This window comes from Azolla caroliniana, unplaced genomic scaffold (assembly GCF_043228905.1).
Source record: "Azolla caroliniana isolate FFs.n. ecotype wild unplaced genomic scaffold, voAzoCaro1.0.p SCAF_3, whole genome shotgun sequence".
Lineage (NCBI taxonomy): Eukaryota > Viridiplantae > Streptophyta > Polypodiopsida > Salviniales > Salviniaceae > Azolla > Azolla caroliniana.
The window spans coordinates 12024728-12048546 of record NW_028230438.1 but is presented as its reverse complement, the minus strand read 5'-3'; the positions used below and the strand labels follow the sequence as shown (position 1 = coordinate 12048546).

The following is a 23819-nucleotide window of genomic DNA, read 5'->3' as shown; positions in this document are numbered from 1 at the left end:
TACAAACTAGAGTTGAATATACATCAGTGATCACCATATACAATGAGGTTATTGACAAAGTTTCTAGTTATTGATTGATGTGTGTCGAATGTCTCCTTACCACAATCAATGAATGTGGAATGTGGATTGACATATTTTTGGGGGTTATCACTTTTGGGCTTGACACTAGAATGAGAAACATCATCTTATACGAACTAGAGTTGAATATACATCACCATATACAATGAGGTTATTGACAAAGTTTCTAGTTATTGATGGATGTGTGTTGAATGTCTCCTTCTTACCACAATCAATGAATGTGTAATGTAGATTGAAATATTTTTGGGGTTTATCACTTGTGGGATTGACACTAGAATGAGAAACATCACCATATACAAAGGTATAGCAATATGAAAGATTTACCTCTCTTGAGCAAACCCCATGTAATTGTCTATCACACACTCTCTCTATATACCTTCTTGATTGGAATAGTGAAGCTGACCTTCATCCATTAGATGTTCGGTTGCTAACTCCACACATAGAATCCTCATACGCTTCTGCATCCGTCAACCATCATCTCATCTCTCAGTAGCCGATAAAGTCACTCTCAATGTCAACAAGTGGTATCGGCGCGATTCAGAGTTAAGCAACAACAACATAAGGAGAAGGATATCCAACTAAAGGAAAGGACGAGGCCAACAATCTTACTTCCAACAGAAGATGGCATCGACATTCGGCACTAACGTAGAAATCCGAAAGTTCGATGGCAAAAACTTTGCCCTGTGGAAGGAGATGATGCAAGATGCATTCATCATCTGAAGCTAGATTTAAGCTATACGACACAACACCAAGCCGGTTGCAGAAGAATGATGATCTCTGGACAAAATAGCCAGATCGACTATTCAAATGCATATGACTGAAAACGTCTACTTTAGCATGGCCAAAGAGACATTGGCATTTGCCCTGTGAGAGAAGCTCCAAGCCATATATGAGAAGAAATTGTCCTCATCAAAGCTCATATTGATCGGGAAATTGTTTAATTGAAGATGAAGGAATCTGAACCGGCCACCTCCCACATCAACACCTTTAGCCAGGTGTTGGCCGAAGTCTCCTTGCAAGGATTGAACGTAGAAGAAGAAATCAAAGCCCTTGTTCTTCTCTTGAGCCCGTCGGCAAGTTGGGAAGTCTTCTACATGACTATCATGAACAGTTCAATAAAGCTAACACTCTACGAAGCAATGAGACAAGTCCAATCAGAAGACCTTTGAAGAAAGTTGATGGCACTTACCATCGACGACAATGCCGAAACCCATTTTGCGGCAGATACGACTCAAAGAGTAGGCCGATATCAAAGCCAGTCTCGAAGGCAGAGTGATCGTCAACGATCGAAGTCGTGGAACGGGAAGCCGTACGCCTTTTGCACATACTGCGAAAAGGCCGGACATAACATTATCGACTGTTGGTCAATCAACAAGAAGGAGAATGAACAACAATTCGAGCAGAATTCAGGATCATCCGACTCGAACCATTCTCAAACAAGCAACCAAATTAATGTTGCTCAATCCAAGTCGAGAGAAGTCCTCTCCCTAGAAGATTCGTTGATCGACGAGATCTTTTATAGCGCACAAGACGTGTGGATGTGGTTGTTGGATTCCGATGCCACATTTCATGTGACCCACAACATCGAATGGTTTTCGGGTTATTCAACCGGAGCCAACGACACAGTTAGACACGACAATGGGCAGGAATGCAAAATTGTAGGTATCGGAGAGGTCCCAATTCAATTGTTGAATGGCAATATAAGCATCCTACACCGTGCTCAACATGTGCCCGAGTTGACTAGGAGTCTGGTCTCCATTGGCATGTTAACTGAAGCCAGGTACAGGACAACACTTAGCAAGTCATCATGACTGATCACGAAAGGAAATCACTGAATCAGTCATGGCAGCAAGTACAATAACTTGTATTTGCTAAATGTGTTGAGTCTGGAGGGCACAATCAACGTAACCGAATTGCCAAATGCAACACTATGGCATGGCCGACTCAACCATATGTCACAAGTTGGACTGACAGGCTAACGACAATCGGCTACATTCCAAAAGTTACTCCAAATGAAGTCAGACTTCTATGACCATTGTTGTTAAGAGAAACAGACCCGAAGTCCACACTCTCTCCATTACAAGACGATACGACAACCCCTAGAATTGGTCCACACTGATATTTGTGGGCCGATGCCCGAAAGGCCACTAGGAGGCTCCATGTACTTCATTATGTTTGTTTATGATTGCACCCGGAAGGTTTGGGCTTACTCGGTTAAGTTCAATGATCCTGATTGCTCTGGTTTCTCTAGATACGAGAATAATTCTTCATGGCTCATCATGTGATTTGATGCCCCGGAGTCAACATACCACACCTCGCCCGATTGTGGGGTAGTCTTCTTCATTGAGTTCTCCTTGTGCTTCATCACAAAGGCTGGCCCTTTTCCAGTTTTTTCGGTTCCCGATCCTTCGGCGTAGTGTGATCACTGTTGATTTCTGTGTTTGGTTTTGCCAGATCCAGATTTGGTTGAATCGGCGTGCTTCTTCCAGCAGTCGCTCTCTTGGTGGCCTTTCTTGCCACAATACTAGCATTCCGTTTCGGCCTTTGATTGCCGGTTTCTGGCGTTGCCTTGAATCCTCCTGCTCGTGGAGGGTTCTGAACTGTTGTCGGCACCACCATTGTGCCTTCTTTCTTGCTCTTGTTGGCCGCCACCATTGCGTGCCGATCCACCATGTTCGCCACGCCCCCAGGGCCGATCCACCTCTGTGTACAACACTTGGCTGTCCGATTGAGTGGTCATCGACCCACTCGTGTGGTTTTCTTCGACCATCAACATCGATTGCAAGTCAAAGGACGGTGGTGTCTCTTGGGTGTATATCGCCGTCCGGATTAGCCTATACCTTTGCGCTAGACCACTGAGGTAGATCTGCATATCTCGTCTTCATCCACTATCACATTGATGGATCCCATTGCGTTGTAAATCTCCTTGATCTTGGTGGTGTAATCGATGATCGACATGTCCCTTTGCCAGATGTTGTTAAGCTCTTGCCGGAGCTGCAACTTTCGGGCTGTGGTATTGGCGATGAAAATCTGTTTGAAATTTTCCTAGGCTTCCTTTAGCATTTTCGCATCTCTAATGTAGCCGAGCATCTGGTCGTGCACACAGGATGTGAGATAGTATAACACTCTACTCATACCGGGAAGTCCTTAGGACCAAGATGCATAGTTGCTTCTATCGAGGTTCTCCGTCGAAAGTGAGCTTGCCATGCTTCTATCCATTTCCCTCTTCTGTTTGTTCTTACTGGGTATTAGGGTTTGTTTGTGTTACAACTCTTGTCGGCAACAATGGATTCTCAACCCTCATGCTTTGATACCATGTAAAAGCTAATGTGCCGAAGCTTGTAGACACAACCGGTTCTACCGAATAGCAATAGAAAATAGAATGAAGGTTTAATGGAAAGCTTCAAAATACACAGAGAATACGCTGGAGAGACAAAGAGAGCAGAACACATAAAACTATATTCAAAATACTCTATAGACTCTTTAAAAACTCTGTACATACAATGTGGTCTGTGAGCACTTTTATACAAGTCCTTAAAAGGACTGACAAAAGTATTGACAAGTACTTCAATGCTCATACTGAGCCATGACACAAACTCCCAAAAATATGCCTATCTAATAGGCTAGGACCGTAGGCCTCTAACGGCCTACCAGTTACACATTGTTCTGGATACCGATATGGCTCTTGGTTCCGGACACCGATCTCGGCGTAGCTGATTGGTCTTCATCCGATCCGGCTCTCAGCTTATACAACCAATCCAGCGCATGTTGAGCTTGCTCGCTCAACAAAGTGCTCGAGGTTTTCGCCCCGGGGGTTCCATTATGTTTAAAGAGGTTGTATCACGTGCGTTCACGACACCTTTTATAAACCCCTTATACATATATTTTTTACTATTTTAGATACCCTTCTATAAAAAAATAGCTAATAAAAATAACCCTTAGTGCGAATATATATTTTAACAACACCTCATTTTAAATGCCCTTACATAGAAGATATATGTATGTTTTATAAATGGGTGTATGTATGTATTATATTGTATTTCATATATTGTATATATTTTATGTATGTGTTATTTGTGTATGTGTCTGTTCATATGTATGTATTGTATTCCATGTTTATTTATGTACGTATTATATTGTATGTGTTGTATATCCTAGTTGTATGACATATGTGTATGTGTGTAGTGGGAAGGCATCCATTTGCACCTAAATTATAAATATTCTTTTACTAATAAAGATTCACGAGTTCATTATTTGGTTTGATAGATATTCTATATTTAAACTTTATGAAATTTCATCAACAATCATCATCAATATGCCATCACTACAAGAAGTTCCTTCAAATGCTCAATAATTTCTCACATCACAACATTATTTAACAAGGAAGAGATTAATATATGACTAATTCAATATGCAAAGCGTATTAAGCAATATATGTGCTACATGGGTCAAGCCACATTTGACATATATATCAATCACACTATTGGCTATATAACATCTCTTTGTAGTACACCTTTTCCTTAGAGTATATCGTTTACAACAAACAAACACATGTAAAACCAACTTGCTATAATAATGAAATACCTAAGGTTTAAATAATGTTTCAAACAAACAATGATTCATTATATGAGAGGAAAGTAATGACAACAATTCCATATTACAATACATACAATTATTTACAACAAGTAGAAATCAGGACCGTGCATTCTCATAATGATGTAGCACATTTTACAACAATAAAATAACATTTTATTGGGATATATACCTACATTTACACATTACATTCATGAATATAGCGCCATCAGTTCTGCGTTTTCTTCTTCGGGGTCATTCCAGAGCAATAAAATGATGTACATATTCCAATAAAATGTTATTTTATTGTTATAAACTCATCCAAATTAGATCCTGAGTGCCAGAATTATTACTGGTCTTTTCATGGTTGTAGATTTCATGTTGGTGACTTCTTCAGTTTCAGCCTCCTTCCATCAAGAGACTCCCCTCGAGGAAGCACTTGTTTTCTTGTTGGATATGCCTTCTTCCTTGGAAAAAGAGATTATCATGACAAATGCTTTCTTTCTTTGTAACTATAAAGGAAATCTAGTTGTTAGCAAACAACATCTCTAGATTTTTAATTGAAGGAAAATGATTTCACTACATTAATTGTTTCAAAAATCAAGGGAACTCTACAAGAAGAATGTGAATTGTGAGGTTGTATAGCAAATACACAACAAATACAAAAATTAACATGGAAAAAAAAAACATGAGAGGGAATGTTGCAAATGCATGTGTGCATGAATACAAACACAACCATGCATATGCAAATACACATACACATACACATACACATACACATACACATACACAATACACAATACACAATACACAATACAAACATGGTTAAAAACTAATATGATATTAAACCAAGAACCAAGAACAAAACATGAATTCAACCAAATAGACATGACCACACCTGAACCGGAGACCGATGAAGAATTACAAGCTAGAAGAGCTTAGGGCTCTTGAGTTTGAAGGAGCACAATTTCGAGACGAGGGAGACAGTCGAGGAGGCGGCAATGGGGCTCGTGATGACCACGCCGCAATCGACCCGAACAACACAAGTGCCCGAGGTCATTGCCCCGAGGCGGCCAAGAGGGTGGAGTTGAGAGAGGAGGAGATGGCGGTGCGAGTGAGATGTTTGAGCCCTCCCTCCATGGCACCTTTTCTCTCTCTCTCTCTAATTGTACAAATTCAAGCTAACTTCACATTTATTCTCCCCACATTAGATCATTGCCCATATGAATCAAGAGTACTTTTAAATGATGGAAACAAACGAAAGGGCTTCCTACGACACAACTTACACAACTTCAAAATCAATGCCCTTGATACAAATTCCATTTCGTAAGCAATGAATGTGTGATGTATGTTTAGTTGATTTATATTCAGTCATGAAAATGTTTTCTAACTTTTCATTCAGTATCTTGATACGCTGATAGTTTCTCGTATTCACAAAATCGCTTGCAAAGCTTCTCCAATGTTGCCGGTGAGTGTTGCATTTATTCAACTTCAAGTTCCTTGACATTGCCTGGTAATCTTCACTATGCTTGGATATTAATTGGATCATGTAAATGTTATACATGTATCCCCGATACATACTAAGTGTGAAAAGGCCAAAACTGGTCTCCCACTTAGTTGAGTGGGGAGAGAGAGAGAGTGAGTGTGAGAGAGCGAGTGTTTGTGTTCTCTGTGTGTGGTTTTTTCACCCCTTTTTTCTTTGTCCAAGAGATTTACCTCTCTCCTCTTGTAATCTCCACCCTACTGTATCAATTGAATCCCTTTGTCATTCACCCCCTATTCCTCTCGTGCACTCTTTCTTCATCCTTCATTGTCCGTGCATTACGATCAAGAGCAGATTGTCTCTTGATTTTCTGCTCTATTGATTGTCATTAGTGGTATCAGAGCGAGAGAGACAGCGAGGGAAGCTTTGGAGTCGGAAACAACAAGCGTCCGAGACTTGTAGCGGCGTAGGAGATTCATGTGGCAAGCATTGGAGTATCGGGCTCGGCTGAAGCATCTACCTACTGTTGGGCATCTCCAGCATCTTCGACATTGAAGAAAGGAACATGCTATTCACAGGTATTTCCCTTGGTTAAACTCTCTAATTATCCATCATATCCGAAACATTTTTGGGTGGAACTAAGCTGTGGTGGGAGAGACCCCTGCCACGTTTGCAAGAGAGATTTGGGGTTAATGTGAATGCATAGCAAAGCCGATGCCTACAGTTTGTGGTTCGGGAGATGTATGTGAGTCAATGTCATTGCTACATTTGGAAGAGAAATTTGGGGTCAACGTGAATGTATAACATAGCAGTTGCCTACAATTTGTGATTGGGAGATGTATGTTAGCCAATATTGTTGACATTTTGGAAATTATATGTCTTGAAGTGGTGCTTGTTTTATGCAAGAGTGGTATCAGCCCTCTTTGACAGTTCACTACTGATATTTTGGAAGTTGTATGCTTCTAGTGGTGCGCGTTGCACGAAATATTGGGTATCAATCTTTGACAGTTTTCAATAAGCTACTTGGTTACTAGTTTTTTGTTGCCCAATCACTGCTTGATACTGTCGTTCACTCCCATGGAGTCTGGAATGTTGGATGTATCTAGTAGCACTTATGTTGCTCGCAATAGTTCAAGTAAGAACTATTCTTTTTTGGGAAAAGATCATATTGAGATCCGGAAATTTGATGGATCTAATTTTGCTTTGTGGAAGAATCAGATGCGTGATGTATTGGTTCAAAGAAAGCAAACGAGGCCCCTAGGCGGCAAAGTGAAGAAGCCAAATGACATGGATGATGATGATTGGGAGGAACTTGATGCCTTGACCATGTCCACTATAAGACTGCACTTGGTGGATAGTGTCTACTTTACTGTTTTAGACAGCCAAAACTCCGAAGAACTTTGGAAAAAACTATGCAATACCTATGAGAAGGAGACTGCAGCAAACAAGGTGTATTTGATGAGAAAGTTATATGACCTTCGTATGAAGGATACAAATAGTATTGCGTCTCATTTAAATCAATTTGATGCATTATGGTCGCAATTGCAATCTCAGAAAATGACCATGGATGATGAGCTGAAAGCTATATTTTTGCTATGCACATTGCCTAGCTCATGGGACACATTTTGCACCGCTATTAGTGCTAGTGTACCAAATGGGAAATTGGTGTATAATGACATAAGTGGAGCACTATTGGGTGAAGAAATACGTAGGAAAACTATGGTTTCCTCACAAGTTGGAGATGCATATAATGTTCGAGATGCTGGTTATGGTAAAAACCAGCAACGTGGTAGAAGCCAAAGCAGAAATAGTCATGGAAATCATGACAAGAGCAGAAGTAAGTCTAGGAAGAGACATGTGGAATGCCATTATTGCCACAAGAAGGGTCATATTAAGAAAGACTGTTATGCCTTGAAGAACAAAGAGAAGGAAAAGAGTAAAACGCATGGTGATGGGCATGTTAAACAGTTGGCTGGTTCATCATCTTCGCTAAAGATAGAGGAAATAAATGTTGCATGCGATGATGGTGTTGACATCTTGGTCATGCATGATGATGCTACCTATGCTGAGGCTAATATTGCTCATGTGCTTTCTCATACATGGTTGTTGGACTCTGGTGCTTCATTCCATGTGACTCCACATAGAGAGTGGTTCACATGATACGAAACTAAATCACTTGGTACAATACGGCTTGGAGATTCACATCAGTGTGATGTGATTGGCATCGGAGATGTCATGGTACAATTTTCTGATGGCTCTTAGTTTACCATACAAAATGTATGCCATGTGCCTGAGCTAACTCGTAGCTTAATGTCTGTTGGATAGCTTGATAACATTGGTTTTAAAGTGATTATTGCTGCTCAATCCTTTCGTATTACGAAAGGAAATATGGTTATTGCCAAAGGGAACAAAGTTGGTTCCCTTTACCCTTTAGTTGTCCATCAAAAGGAGCATCTTTTGACAATCACAGAATAGCCTATGACTTGTATTTGGCATGGCCGTTTAGGTCACATGTCTCGTACTGGAATGGAAACATTATCACGTTTTGGCTATTTACCTATGTTATCATTTTCAAAATTTTCAATTTGTGAGCATTGTCAATATGGTAAACAAACTAGAAGTGTGCATCAGAATATTAATTCTGATTCGTCTACTCAACCCTTAGATCTAGTTCATACGGATGTATGTGGCCCTATGCCTACCAGATCATTGGGTGGAGCTTTGTACTTTATTACATTTATTGATGATGCCACAAGAAAGGTTTGGGTGTATCCCATAAAACAAAAGGGCAACATATACTCTGTTTTCAGAAAATGGCTTGCCTCGGTTGAGACTGAAAAGGGTATAAAGCTTAAGGCTTTACGTTCTGATAATGGAAGTGAGTATACCTCTCATGAGTTCAGAGATTTTTGTGATTCTAGAGGCATACGTAGAGAGTTTACTGCCCCTTACACTCCAGTACAAAATGGTGTGGCAGAAAGGATGAATAGAACCATCCAGGACAGGGTTGTTTCTATGTTGCATCATGCAAATCTGCCGCAAGGTTTTTGGGCTGAAGCAGTCTGGACAGTAGTCCATGTGATAAATCTATCACCTAGCACTGCCAAAGGCTTGAAAGTGGCGCAAGAGTTGTGGACAGGAAAAACCCCAAACTATGATCATCTTAGGGTATTTGGATGTGAAGTGTATGTTCATGTTCCAAAACAATTAAGGCAAAAACTAGATTTTAAGAGCAGGAAATGTATTTTCCTTGGCTATGGCGTAAATGGTCAATTTGGATATCGTTTGTGGGATCCTGAAACGCACACTATAGTCAGAAGTAGTGATGTCGTTTTCAACGAAAAGATTATGCATAAACAACCAATTAATGAAGTGGAAGTGAGGAAAGTGACATTTCAAGATGTTACACCCTCTATTAGTGTGCAAAAGGATAACTCCGCACCTATGCTGAACAATCCTATAAATATTCACCCATATGAGGATGTTCAAAATGAGGATGCATGTGTACAACTTGAAAACAGTCCGACTCTGATTCAACAACCAATGAGACGATCTACTTGTGTCTCTAGGCCACCTACTAAGCTCACAGACTATGTGATGTTAACAGATGGTGGCGAACCCTCTTGTTATAAGGAAGCTATTTTGGCCAATGATCATGCTAAGTAGGAGCATGCCATGCAAAATGAATTGGACAACATTTATAAAAATGGTACTTGGGATCTAGTACCTTTGCCAAAGGACAGGAAAGCATTGCCATGCAAATGGGTATACAAGTACAAGTATACATCTGATAATGCTTCCCCAAAGTATAAAGCATGCTTGGTTGCCAAAGGTTTCAAGCAAGAACATGGAATTGATTTTGATGAAACTTTTTTTGCTGTAATTAAGATGACTACATTGCGTATGTTTGCTTTCATTGGCTGCAAATCAGAATTTAGAATTAGTCTAAATGGATGTGAAGACTTCCTTTTTACATGGGGATCTTGATGAGGATATTTATATGGAACAACCTGAAGGTCATGAAGTCTCGGGAAAAGAACATTTGGTATATAAACTCAAGAAGAGTTTGTATGGGCTTAAGCAGTCCCTTAGATTGTGGTACCAAAAGTTTGATGCTTTTATCAAGACTCAAGAATATACTAGAAGCAATGAGGATGCATGTCCTTATACGAAAACCTGTTCAGATGGGAGTTTTATTACATTTATACTATATGTTGATGACATGCTTATTGTTGGTAAAAACAAGGGTGAGTTATCCTCGTTGAAGAAAAACTTGGGCCATAATTTTGACATGAAGGATTTGGGAGATGCCAAACATATTCTTTGTATGCGTATTACTCGTGATAGGAGTAAGCGATGCATTTACTTGTCTCCAGCTGAGTACATATCGAAAGTGCTCAAGAGGTTTAATATGGAGAATGCAAAGCCGTTGAGCACTCCATTGCCTACATATGTAAAACTGAGCACATGTGATTGCCCCACATCTGATGAGGACAAGGAATTCATGTCCAAGGTTCCTTATCAATCCGCAGTTGGGAGTCTTATGTACGCCATGGTGGCTACTAGACTAGACATTGCATTTGTAGTGGGAGCCGTAAGTCGATTCATGTCAAACCCTGGTAAGAAACACTGGATGTTGTCAAGTTGATACTAAGATATCTGAGTGGCTCTAAGGATAGGTGCCTTTGTTTAGGCAAAGGGGATGCCTCTATCATTGGATACACAGATTCAGATTATGCCGGATGCGCTGATAGTAGGAAATCTACTTCAGGGTACATCTTTCAGATTATGGGAGGTGTTATTGCTTGGAGATCTCGTCTTCAAGATTGTGTCGCATTGTCAACAACAGAGGCTGAGTATGTTGCAACCAGTGAGGCATGTAAGGAAGCGGTTTGGCTGTCTTGATTAGATAGTGACATGGGTATACCGCAACATGTACCCAAACTGTTTTGTGATAATCAGAGTGCCATTGCTTTGGCTAAGAATCTGGTATATCATGCGAAGACCAAACATATTGGAGTGCGATACCATTTCATTCGGGAATGCATAGCTAATGATTGTATTAGCCTTGAGAAGGTTGTTTCTCGCGAAAATGCTGCAGATGCATTGACTAAGGCCTTACCACAAGATGCATTGGAGCATTGTTGTTACTTGATGGGCATTCCTTAGTATGTTACGTTACACACTTGCTGTGTACATTGTGTAACATGCCCATGAGGTGGGAGATATAGGTCTAGGTCTTGTACAGGTCAACCTTCCATTATTTGTACTCCTAGTTTAGGCCTTTTAGTGGGAGATTGTTATACATGTATCCCCGATACATACTAAGTGTGAAAAGGCCAAAACTGTTCTTCCACTTAGTTGAGTGGGGAGAGAGAGAGAGTGAGTTAGTGAGTGTGAGAGAGCGAGTGTCTGTTTTCTCTGTGTGTGGTTTTTTCCCCTCTTTTTTCTTTGTCGTAGAGATTTATCTCTCTCTCCTCTTGTAATCTCCACCTTGCTGTATCAATTGAATCCCTTTGTCATTCACCCCCTATTCCTCTCGTGCACTCCTTCATCCTTCACTGTCTGTGCATTACGATCAAGAGCAGATTGTCTCTTGACTTTTTGCTCTATTGATTGTCATCAGTAAATTCTTTGCACCTTTGTAAGTCATTGTATAGGAGCATGATCACCATCTCGTCTTTTCTTCCCTAGGGCAGATTTCAAATCATCACTTTCGACATCGCTACCATCATCGGCAATCATATCTTGAGCTCCATTAGGAACTTGCAAACTCTTTGATATCATTGTGTCCCTCGTACTTGATCGAGCACCCAAGAAGTTAGGCACAATCCCTAATGACTTATAATTCCACAAAAGGCTTGCATGCTCATCCCATTTAACGCCAGCTATTATTGCTTTTGGAGGTACGAAGTTGTAGGTTTGGGTTTGAAGGTCTTTTCCTGTAGCATTCCCACTTTCGCTGCAGATTTCAATTTCTTGGACGAACGCCTCGATCTTGCCATGGCTACCTTGTTTCTGTCTCTCTGCGAAAGACCTTTAGCTCTCTCTCTCTCTCTCTCTCTCTCTCTCTCTCTCTCTCCGTTTCCTCTCTATCTCTCCCTTCTTTCCCCACATCCAATCCCCTACCCCTTTCTTTCCTTCTTTCTCTCTTTCCCCCCTTTCTTCTTTTCCCTCCACATTTTTTCTAAAACATAACACACATGTATGTAACTCCCTCCATTTCTTCCCCCATTTTTTTAAAACTACATGGATTGTATGTATTGTATGTATGGCATGTGTGTATGTGCTATGTGTGTATGTATGTTGTATATATGTATGTGTATATATATCTACATATTGTATTGTATTGTATATATATTGTATGTATGGCATGTGTGTATGTATGTACATATTGTATTGTGTGTATGGCATGTGAGTATGTAAGTATGTGTTATGTGCTTGTGTGTATGTTCTATGTATGTATTGTATTGTATGGATGGATATATGGATGTAATTTTGTAATATTTATACATGTATCATGGAAGGCATGTGTACATATATACGTGTAACAATGGACGGATGTATATATATATATATATATGCACATGTATTTGTCTATGTATATTTTCAAGGAATGGTGTATGTTTGTAAAATTGATACATCATTGTAGGCATAGTGTGTATATACATGTAGCAATTTATGAATGAATATATGTATATCCATATACGAATGTACATATGTGTATGCATATATGCATATGTAATGTATGTATGCATGTGTATGGATGTATGTTTGTAAAATTTATATGTATATCACTGTAGTTATATGTACGTATATACGTGTAGCAATGTATGAATGCATATATGTATGTCCATGTATGAATGCACATATGTATATGCATATGTAATGTATGTGATGTATGCAATGTGTGTATGTGTATGTGTATGCATATATACATATGCCAATGTATATGATTCAATGTGTATGGATATGTGATTGTAATATGTGCATAATATATATGTATATATCTGATGTATGTATACATGTACTATTGTTGTGTATTAGGAATATATGTATGTATGTATGTATGTATGTGTATGTATGTATGTATGCATGTATGGATGTATGTTTGTAAAATTTATATGTGTATCATTGTAGGCATATGTACGTATATATGTGTAGCAATGTATGAATGAATATATGTATGTCCATGTACAAATGTACGAATGTGTATGCATATGTAATGTATGTGATGCATGCAGTGTGTGTATGTGTATGCATATATACATATGTCAATATATATGATTCAAAGTGTATGGATGTGTGATTGTAATATGTGCATAATATCCATGTATATATCTAATGTATGTATGTGTGTATATATGCACTATTGTAGTGTGTATGATTGTGTGTGTGTGTGTGTGTATGCGATGTTATCTATGTACATATGTAATGTATGTATGTATGTATGTGTATGTAATATACATATGCAATGTATGTATATATGTGTATGGATGTATGTAAATTTTTTATGTGTAACATTGTAGGCATATGTACGTATATATATACATGTAGTAACGCACAAATGAATATATGTATGTATCTGTATGAATGTACTAAATTTATTTTGCCCATAATGTTTAAATTAACCTAATAATCTGCTGTTTCAAGCAAGCAAGCAAGCAGAGTTTCCCCATATGATACGTGTTGCATATGGAACGAGGATGGGGGCGTAGTTCAATCGGTAGAACACATATTTTGCAAGTAGTAGGCCCATTAGCCTCCCCGTCAAAGGTTTGCGATTTCTAGCGATTCCAACTTCATGTTCTCGATCCGAACGGCCGGCGGAAAACCCAGTTATGCTAGAGGTGCCAATCAAGCAAGCGCAATCAACTCTCGAGCGTAAGAGTTGAGGAACAGATTTTCCGATAATGCATGCCAGCCAGGGTACATTCTTTGACTTTCGAGCCGCCTCATGACCCGTGATAAGTAATATATGTAATAGGTAATGAACTTATGTATGTATAATTTCGAGGTTTTTTCGTGTTTAGTATGTGTATGGCTCATATAAGGATGTATGTTTAGAATATACACATAATATGTATGCATACATCCAATGTATGTGTAAGTATACATATATTCAATATGTGTATGTATATTGTATGACCCCGTATGACCTATTTATATGGTGATATGTGGAATATGTACATATGTAATGTATGTATGTGTATGCATATGTCAATGCACGCGATTCAATGTGCATGGATGTATGTTTGTAATATGTATGTATATATTTAATATATGTATGTGTATGTATATGGTCATATGTATGAAACGATTGTTTCCCCCGCCAATCACAGAGAGGTTTGAAATCTTGTAAATTGTTTATACTAATGACAGGATATCTTTTATAAAATAAAAAATAAATGTATGTACATGTATGAATGTATGTATGTGTATATATGTAATGTATTTATGTATGTATATTTTCATGGTTAGTATGTGTATGGCTCGTGTAGGGATGTATGTTTGTAATATGTACGTAATATGCATGTATATATCCGATGTATGTGTAAGTATACATATATCTAATGTGTGTGTATGTATGTAAGAATTGTAGTTTGTATGACCCCGTATAACCTATATATATGGTGATATGTGGAATATGTATGTACATATGTAATATATCTATGTAATGTATGTATGTATGTGTAAGTAAATTTGTATATTGTGTAATATGTATGGATTACATGATATGTAATATCTATTTTATTTACGTGTGTGTGTGCGTGTGCATGTGTATATATATATATAATATATGTAGCTTGTTTTAAGTTGTATGTATGAAGATTTGTAAGATATATAATATGTAATCTTATGTATTAATATATATATATATATATGTATATATATATATATATATGTATGTATGTATGTATGTATGTATGTGTATATATATAATATGTAATTTATTTATGTATATATTTTGTGTTTGGTATGTATATATTCATTTGTATATAATTGTGTGTATAATGATATATATGTAGACTGTGGTATATGTCACATATAAAATATGTTTTTAAGAATGTGTAGTATATATGTATTATGTATTTTTTATGTATTTATTCTATATATATGTATGTCAATATATATGGCTGATCATACATACATACATACATACATACATACATATATTATTATACACACAAACACACACATGGATGTATAAATGGGTGTAATGTATGTATATACATATTCATGGATGTAATGTTTGAATGTAGGTATATATGCATGCAAACATGTATATATATGTATGTATGCATGCATGTATGTATGTATCTATACAAGAATGTATGTATATATGCTACTCCAAATTTTTGAGTATTGTTTACATAATATATTATTTACTATCTCATTGAAATATCTAATATTTCATGGGCTTATGTAATGTTTTTCTCCAACATAATTGATAATACCCTTATGTAAATATATTTTAAAATATTTATTAATACCCTTATATATATATTTTGTACCTCAATGCCTAATTTAAACCCCATTTGATGAACTCACGTGCTATCATACAAGTTTTGATAGTGAAGCCCCCAGGGTTTTCGCTTGGTGGTTAGCCGAAGCCGAAAACCTATCCGGCCATAAGGTGAAGACACTCTAGAGCCTTTGCAAAGTACCTGTCCGAAAAGGGGATCTAGCATTAGAAGACCGTTCCCTACACTGCAATGAAAAATGGTGTAGTAGAACGAATGAACCAGACCATTCAAGAAAGGGGGATGACCATGCTCAAACAATTCGGACTAAAGTTGGAGTTTTGGGCCAAAGCATTGTAGATGGGTATGTATCTGATCAATCTATCACCGTCAAGAGCAATCCGGCTCCAAGTGCCACAAGCACTATGGTCCGACCTACAACTAGCTTCCTATATCCGGATTCGAAGCCGACGTATTTATACCACGGGAGAAGAGGACCAAGCTGGAGCCCTACTCGACAAAGTGCATCTTTCTCGGTTATGGAATTGATGGGGAATTTAGATATAAGCTATGGGATCGGGAGAACTGGAAACTACTCTATGAAAGCCGGAAACTAATCTAGAGTAGCGATGTAGTCTTCAATGAATACTCAATTCTCTCCGGCCGGTCCTAGCCAAAAATTGGCAAAAAGGTCACCTTTGATCTTTTTGGGAAAGAATTGGAAGTAGACATGTCTATCGTTGAATTTGATAAATAAATACCAATTGGACATCAGAGCTAATCGAAGAATCTAAACCAACAAAATCGGCACTAAGGAGATCTAGACGATTTCACGACCCAAGCTTCGAAGAAAATGTCGATTTGGAAGAAAAGAGGATAATAACAAACGAGAAGACAATAACAGGACAAGAAGACAATAATTTCTATTACCAGAAACCAAGATTACAAGGTTGCTGAAGACTGGTGTTGAATCGGAATGGTTCAACACTAAGAAGATCTTCCACTTATATAGTGTACACAGGATTGTGCATGATCGCCATTTGGCATTGTGAAAGTTAGCGTGCGGAAGCGTTAGACAAAACCGGCTCAACCGAATAGCAACATAAAATGAGAAAAGGTTTAATGGAGAACTTAACACTGAGAATACGGGTCAGAGAGAGAGAGAGAGAGAGAGAGAGAGAGAGAGAGAGAGAGAGAGAGAGAGAGAGAGAGTAGAACATAAACTCAATTCAAAATATCACTCTAAAAACTCTATAGATACAATGTGCTAAACAACACTATTTATACAACTCCTCAAAAGGATCGACGCACCTGCGTGGTTCTCCTCTATAAGGAGCATCGACTGTAAGTCGAAAAATGACGGCGTATTCTCTCGTGTACACACAGCAGTTCGGAACACTCCGAACTTCGTCGCCAGTCCCCCGAGACAGATTTGCACCATCTCGCCTTCCTCGACGTTCACATCAATGGAGGCTAAGGAGTCGCATATATCTTTGATCTTCGAGATGTAATCAGCCACTGACAAGTCGCGTTGTTGTAGGTTGCTCAGCTTCTGTCGGAGTTGAAGCTTCCTGGCTGTGGTGCTTGCAGCGAAGATCTTCTTCAAATTTCCCCAAGCATCCTTTGGCGTTTTCGCATCCCGAATGTAGCTTAGGAGCTGCTCGCCCACACAAGACGCGAAGCAGTACAATACTCTGCTCGCCGACTGTTCCCACGCCGGGAAATCTGTGTGTGTCGATTCGGGTGCTGTGTCATTTGCTCGGTCGACATAGCTCCAGTAACCGTGCTCGAGCAGGTATTGCTGCATCTTGTAAGACCAAGACGCGTAGTTGTTTCTGTCGAGCTTCTCTGTTGGAAGCGAGCTAGCCATGCCTCTATCCATCGGGTTTACCTGTTCTTCTTGGTTGGTTTTTCTTTCAAGCTATGTCGGCTGTAGAGGTTCTCAACCCTCGCGCTCTGATACCATGTAAAAGAATACGTGTGGAAGCAATAGAAAACCGAACACAGAAAATACGCAGGTTTAATGGAGAGCTTAGGGTGTACACAGTACACGGGAGAGACAGAGAGAGAGCACACAAGAAACTCAATTCAAAATAATACTCAATTTGTACATACACCGTGCTTAGTGAGCACCTTTTATACAAGCCTTGACAATCGGGCTGACACAAGTACTGACAGTACTTGACTGCTCATAAATGAGCCTCGAAACTCACTCCCAAAATTATTCCTTACGAGAAATATCTCTCTAATGGCCTTTCGGTTTACGCACCGATACGACCTCTCGTTACGCACCAGTTTGCGTACTGGTTTACGTATCCATTTTACGCACCGGTCCGGCCTAACCAATCGGTCCCAACCAATCCGATTCTCGGCTTGCACAGCCGATCCAGCCAATGTTGAGCTTGTATCTCAACATATACCAACATTCCGCGTCTGGAATTGTTGTCAGCACTATTTCTGTGCCTCCAGTCCTGCTCTTGCTGGCCGCCTCCATTGTGTGTCGATCCACCTCGTCCACCACGTCCATGGGGCTTATCTGTCTTTGTGTACAACATTCGGCCGTCTAATGGAGTGGTCCTGGACCCACTCGCGTGGTTTTCTTCGATCATCATCATTGATTGCAAATCAAAGAAGAACGGTAGCTTCTCCCGGGTGCAGATCGATGTCCGGATTGGCCCGTACCTTTGCGATAAACCACCAAGGCAGATTTGTACCATCTTGTCTTCGTCCACCATCACGTTGATGGACCTGAGTGCATCACAAATCTCCTTTATCTTGGTGTTGTAATCCATAACCGACATGTCTCTTTGCTAGATGTTGTTCAGATCTTGCCAGAGCTGCAACTTACGGGCTGTGGTACTTGTGGCGAAAATCTTCCGTAGATTTTCCCAGGCCTCCTTCGGCGTCTTTGCATCCTTTATGTAGCCGAGCATCTAATTGTGCACACTAGACGCGAGGCAGTACAATACTCGGCTCGCTCCTTGCTCCCATACCGGGAAGTCATTTTGTGTCGGCTCCGGTGCTACCTCGTTGGTTCCTTCCACATAGCTCCAATAACCATGCCCCAGGAAGTACTGGTGCATTTTATATGACCATGATGCATAGTTGCTTCGGTTGAGCTTCTCTGTTGGAAGTGAACTTGTCATACCTCTGTCCATACCTTTCTCTCTCTGTTGTTACCGGTTTGTAGGGTTTGTCTTCAAAAGCATCTGTCGGCTGCAGAGGTTCTCAACACTCGCGCTTTGATACCATGTGAAAGTTAGCGTGCGGAAGTGTTAGACAAAATTGGCTCAGCTGGATACCAACAGAAAATGAGAGAAGGTTTAATGGAGAACTTAACACAGAGAATACGCACGCGCGCGCGCGCGAGAGAGAGAGAGAGAGAGAGAGAGAGAGAGAGAGAGAGAGAGAGAGAGAGCAGAAAATAAACTCAATTCAAAATATCACTATGAAAACTGTGTAAATACAACGTGCTACTAAACAACACTATTTATACAACTCAAACAGATTGATAGAAGTACTATGTACTTCAATGCTCATACGAGTGACTAACACTAAGTACGAGACAATGATTACCTAGTAGTCTAGGCTACTACTAGGCTTCCGGTTCGCACTCGAATCCGGCTCTCCGATTCGTGTCCCCGATCCGACCGGTTGTTTCCAGATACCATCTGGATACCGATCCGACTCATCCTCCCGGATGCCAATCCAGCTCTGGCTTATTTAGCCGATCTAGATCCGGTTGAGCTTGCTCGCTCAACAAGCATACATGCTATGTGCTGTTGGGAGACAGGTCCCTCCGGATGGGAAGGGAGAAGATCAGTACTGATGAACAAACTCGGTCGAGGCCGATAGACCGAGCCCAAAACCGTATGAGGAGTACCTGGCTACGGAGAGCCGGATGGTGCAGACCCGGTGAGAACTGGATGAGGAGTACCCGGTTACGGAGAGCCGGATGGTGCAGACCCGTTGAGAACCGGATGAGGAGTACCCGGTTACGGAGAGCCGGATGGTGCAGACCCGGTGAGAACCGGATGAGGAGTACCCGATTACGGAGAGCCGGATGGTGCAGACCCGGTGAGGAATGCTCACCGAATGAAGAGACATATTCGTAAATATGTTTATGAGAGTCCATCAGGGCTATATTTGTAAATAGCCGAAAAGTCATATTAGTATAAATATGACTTAGGGCAAACTTTTAGCTCACTGTTGTAGTAGCTGTCATTCTTGTTGGTGCAAGTAGAGAGACAGTGCGTAACTGTGTATAGAGAGAGAGAGAGAGAAAAAGAGGTCGTTGCCTCTGTTGTAACCACCGCCTGTGGCGAAGATCGTGAGCACGAGGTCATTGCCTCCGTGAACTCACTGTTGTACATTCTAGCATAGTGATAGTTTGCAGCCTGTGGGCTGCCGTGGTTTTTCCCTTAGTTTGGGTTTTCCACGTAAACATCCTGCGTACTCGTCTCTTCTTCGTGTCGTGTTCATTATTTCCCGTTTTCTGTGTATGATTCTAAGCTCGGTTGTGGCCGAGCATTGCGTATAAGGAGCCTTGAGTTCCCATCAAGTGGTATCAGAGCAAAACGACACAGAAAATGGACGAATCGTTTGGTGGCATGTTCAAGCTCACCGGCTCCAACTATTCAGTGTGGAAGTCGAAGATGAGGGACATGCTCGTGGTTAAAGACCTCTGGCTGCCGGTTCAGTTCGGGGACAAGAGACTAGACAAAATCGACGCTGCGATATGGGAGGTGATGCACATGAAGACCACGGCGTACATACGGTGCTTCATCGACATGAGCTTGTACAACAACTTCGATGAAGAGAGCAAGGCTCATGAGCTCTGGGAGAAGATCGGCATAATGTTTCAAAACAAAAATGTTGTTAATCAGGTTTCGGTATTCCGGAAGCTAGTAAGACTCCGGTACCAAGATGGCTCTAGCATGGCGGAGCACATGAATGCCTTCCAGGGGCTGATCCACCAGGCAACATCATTGGAGGTACCTCTCGCCGATGAGGTACTAGCACCACTCCTGTTCGGTTCCCTCTCGGATAGCTGGGAGACGTTGGTTGTCACTTTGGGCAACGCTGGGCCGAAAGGAAAACGGTTATCCCTAGCAAGAGTAAAGTCGAGCTTGCTAGATGAGGAGGCGCGTTGGAAGGGTAAAGATACGAGCTCCGACTCCAAAGCGCTCCTTACCGAATCGGAACGTGGAAGACATAGAAACCGTAGTCCCCAGAACCGGGAGAAGTCGGGGACACGGTCAAAGTCAAGGGGGAGGCCTACTTGCTTCTATTGCGGCAAGCCGAGACACTTCCAGAAGAACTGTCGGCATTTCCGAAAGGACAAGGAAACCGACGGTACCGATCCGAAGCGGATACCGGACCGGAACGGTAAAGACCGGAGGGGAACGGACCGGAAGGGGACGACGGCAATCGCGGCAAGTGAAGAAGAGTTGATGCTCATCACTGAGGAGAGTGAGATAAACCTTGCCGGCGACGGGATGACTTGGGTGGTAGACTCCGGAGCGTCGTTCCACCTTCTCATCCTACTCTGGATGGGGAATGAAGGTACATGCCGAATTGTCGGCATAGGAGACGTGTGGCTGACAACACCAACCGGATGCAAGTTGTTGCTGAAGGATGTTCGACACGTTCCAGAGGTTCGACTGAACCTGATATCAGCCGGTCGGCTAGATGATGAAGGCTACACGGGTAGCATCCGGAATGGTGTCATGAAGTTCAGCAAAGGGAGCCTGATTGTGGCTCGGGCCCGGAAGGTAAACACGTTGTACTTGATGAATGCCCGGTTATGTCCGGAAGAAGTGAACGTTGCATCCGACACTGCCGGTGAGCTGTGGCACAAGAGGCTGTGTCATATGAGCGAGAAGGGGATGAAGATGCTTGCAGACGACAACCTCATTCCAGTGAAGAATGTGCACTTGGAGAAGTGCACTGATTGTCTGGCCGGTAAGCAAAACCGGACCTCCTTCCGATCAAGGCCACCGATGAGACGTAATGCACCACTGGAGTTGGTGCATACGGATGTGTGTCAAGTAGACACGAAGTCACATGCCAGAGTGCAGTACTTCGTGACGTTCATAGATGACCACAGCCGAAAGCTGTGGGCCACACCGTTGAAGACAAAGGACCAAGTGCTATCCGTCTTCAAAGAGCTCCACGCGAGAGTGGAAAGAGAAACCGACCGGAAGCTGAAGGCGGTTCGAGCAGATAACGGAGGAGAATACCGGGGGCAGTTCGAGGAGTACTGCCGCTCGAAGGGAATCCGGCTCGAATTTACCGTGCTGAAGACGCTGGAACTAAACGGGCTGGCCGAGAAGATGAACTAGACCATAATGGAGAGGGTCCGGAGTATGCTAGCGCATGCAAAATTACCCAAGAAGTTTTGGGCTGAGGCACTGTCGACGACGACATATGTGATAAATAGATCACCCTCAGTACCCTTGGGCGGAGACACGCCACAGAGAGTGTGGACCGGTAAGGAAGTATCCTACCGGCATCTGAAGATGTTCAGGTGTCTCGCGTACGTGCATGTAGCTAAGGACCAGAGAGGAAAGTTAGATCCAAAGACCTGGCCATGCATATTCCTCGGTTACGGTGATGATGAGTTCGGCTACCGAGTGTGGGACCTGGTCGACAAGAAGGTATTCCAGAGTCGAGATATTATCTTCATGAAGGACAAGACGCTCGCCGACTGGGAGTCAGAGAAGAAGATAATGAACTCCAAGTTGACCGGTAAGGATCGACTCTACGATGAGCAGACCCAACCGGCAAGAGACTGGTTAGAACTTGAGGGACTAGCCGGTTACGGTCACGATACCGAATAGGCTGAAGAAGAAGTAGAGGAAGCTGAAACCAGAACCGGCCAAGACCCCGAATCGGATTCAGATGAAGAGCAAATGGAAGAGCCGGTTACCGAAGCCCGACGACGGAGATATCCTCTCAGAGAGAGAAGGGCCCCCCGGAGATTTCCGGATGTAGAGCATGTGCTGCTGACCGATGAGGGGGAGCCGGAAAGCTTCGAAGAAGCGAAGGATGACACCCACAACCACAAATGGTTAAGTGCCATGCAGGATGAGATGGATTCCTTGCATGAGAACCATACGTACGAGTTGGTGGATTTGCCGAGAGGAAAGCGGGCACTCCGAAATAAGTGGGTGTACAAGTTGAAACCGGGAGATGCCGACAACCCCCCGAGATACAAAGCCAGGATCGTGGTGAAGGGGTTCCAACAGAAGAAGGGCGTGGAGTTCGACGAGATATTTGCCCCGGTAGTAAAGATGACCTCCATCCGGACGGTGCTGAGTATAGTAGCAAGCATGGACCTCAAGGTAGAGCAGCTGGACGTGAAGATGACATTCCTTCACAGCGACCTCGAAGAGGAGATCTACATGCAGCAACCGGAAGGATTTGTGGAGAAAGGGAAGGAGCACCTGGTTTGCTGGTTGAAGAAGAGCCTCTACGGGTTGAAGCAGGCCCCCCAGCAATGGTACTGGAAGTTCGACTCCTTCATGACCGATCAAGGGTACCACAAGACGCAGGCCGATCACTGTGTGTTTGTGAAGAAGTTTGAAGGAGGCGACTTCCTGATACTCCTTCTGTATGTGGATGACATGTTGATCGTCGGACGGGATCAAGTCAAAATACGGATGCTGAAGAAGGCTCTCAACTGGACCTTCTCAATGAAAGACTTGGGTCCGGCAAGACAGATGCTGGGGATGCACATCATCCGGAACCGGTTAACGAAGCAATTATGGCTGTCACAGGAAAAGTACGTGACAAAGGTGCTTCATCGGTTCAACATGTCAGACGCGAAACCGGTCGGATCGACACTTCCAGCAAACTGCAGGTTATCCGGTAAGCAAAGCCCGAAGACGAAAGCAGAGAAGGCGGATATGATGAAGATTCCATATGCCTCTGCCGTCGGGAGCTTAATATACACAATGGTGTGTACCCGACCAGATATAGGATACGCAGTCAGAGTGGTGAGCCGGTTCATGATCAATCCCGGCAAGGAGCACTGGAACGCGGTCAAATGGATACTCTGGTATTTGAAGGGCACTTCAAATATGTTTCTCTGATTCCGCTCCGGAAAACCTCAACTTGACGGTTTTACCGATTCGGACATGTCGGCTGATGTGGATACCAGCCGGTCTACATCCGGGTATGTAATGATATATGCAGGGGGAGCTGTTTCATGGCAATCG

The 23819-nt window shown here is 41.8% G+C and overlaps 1 long non-coding RNA gene across 1 annotated transcript; it reads right to left on the bottom strand.

Moving 5' to 3' along the window:
* Positions 1-4646: 4646 nt before the first annotated feature.
* Positions 4647-5700, bottom strand: LOC147866249 (uncharacterized). The gene is made up of 2 exons (XR_015529563.1): positions 5576-5700; positions 4647-5113 (listed from the first exon to the last, which is right to left on the bottom strand). It is a non-coding gene; the product is annotated as an uncharacterized LOC147866249 (long non-coding RNA).
* Positions 5701-23819: the final 18119 nt, after the last annotated feature.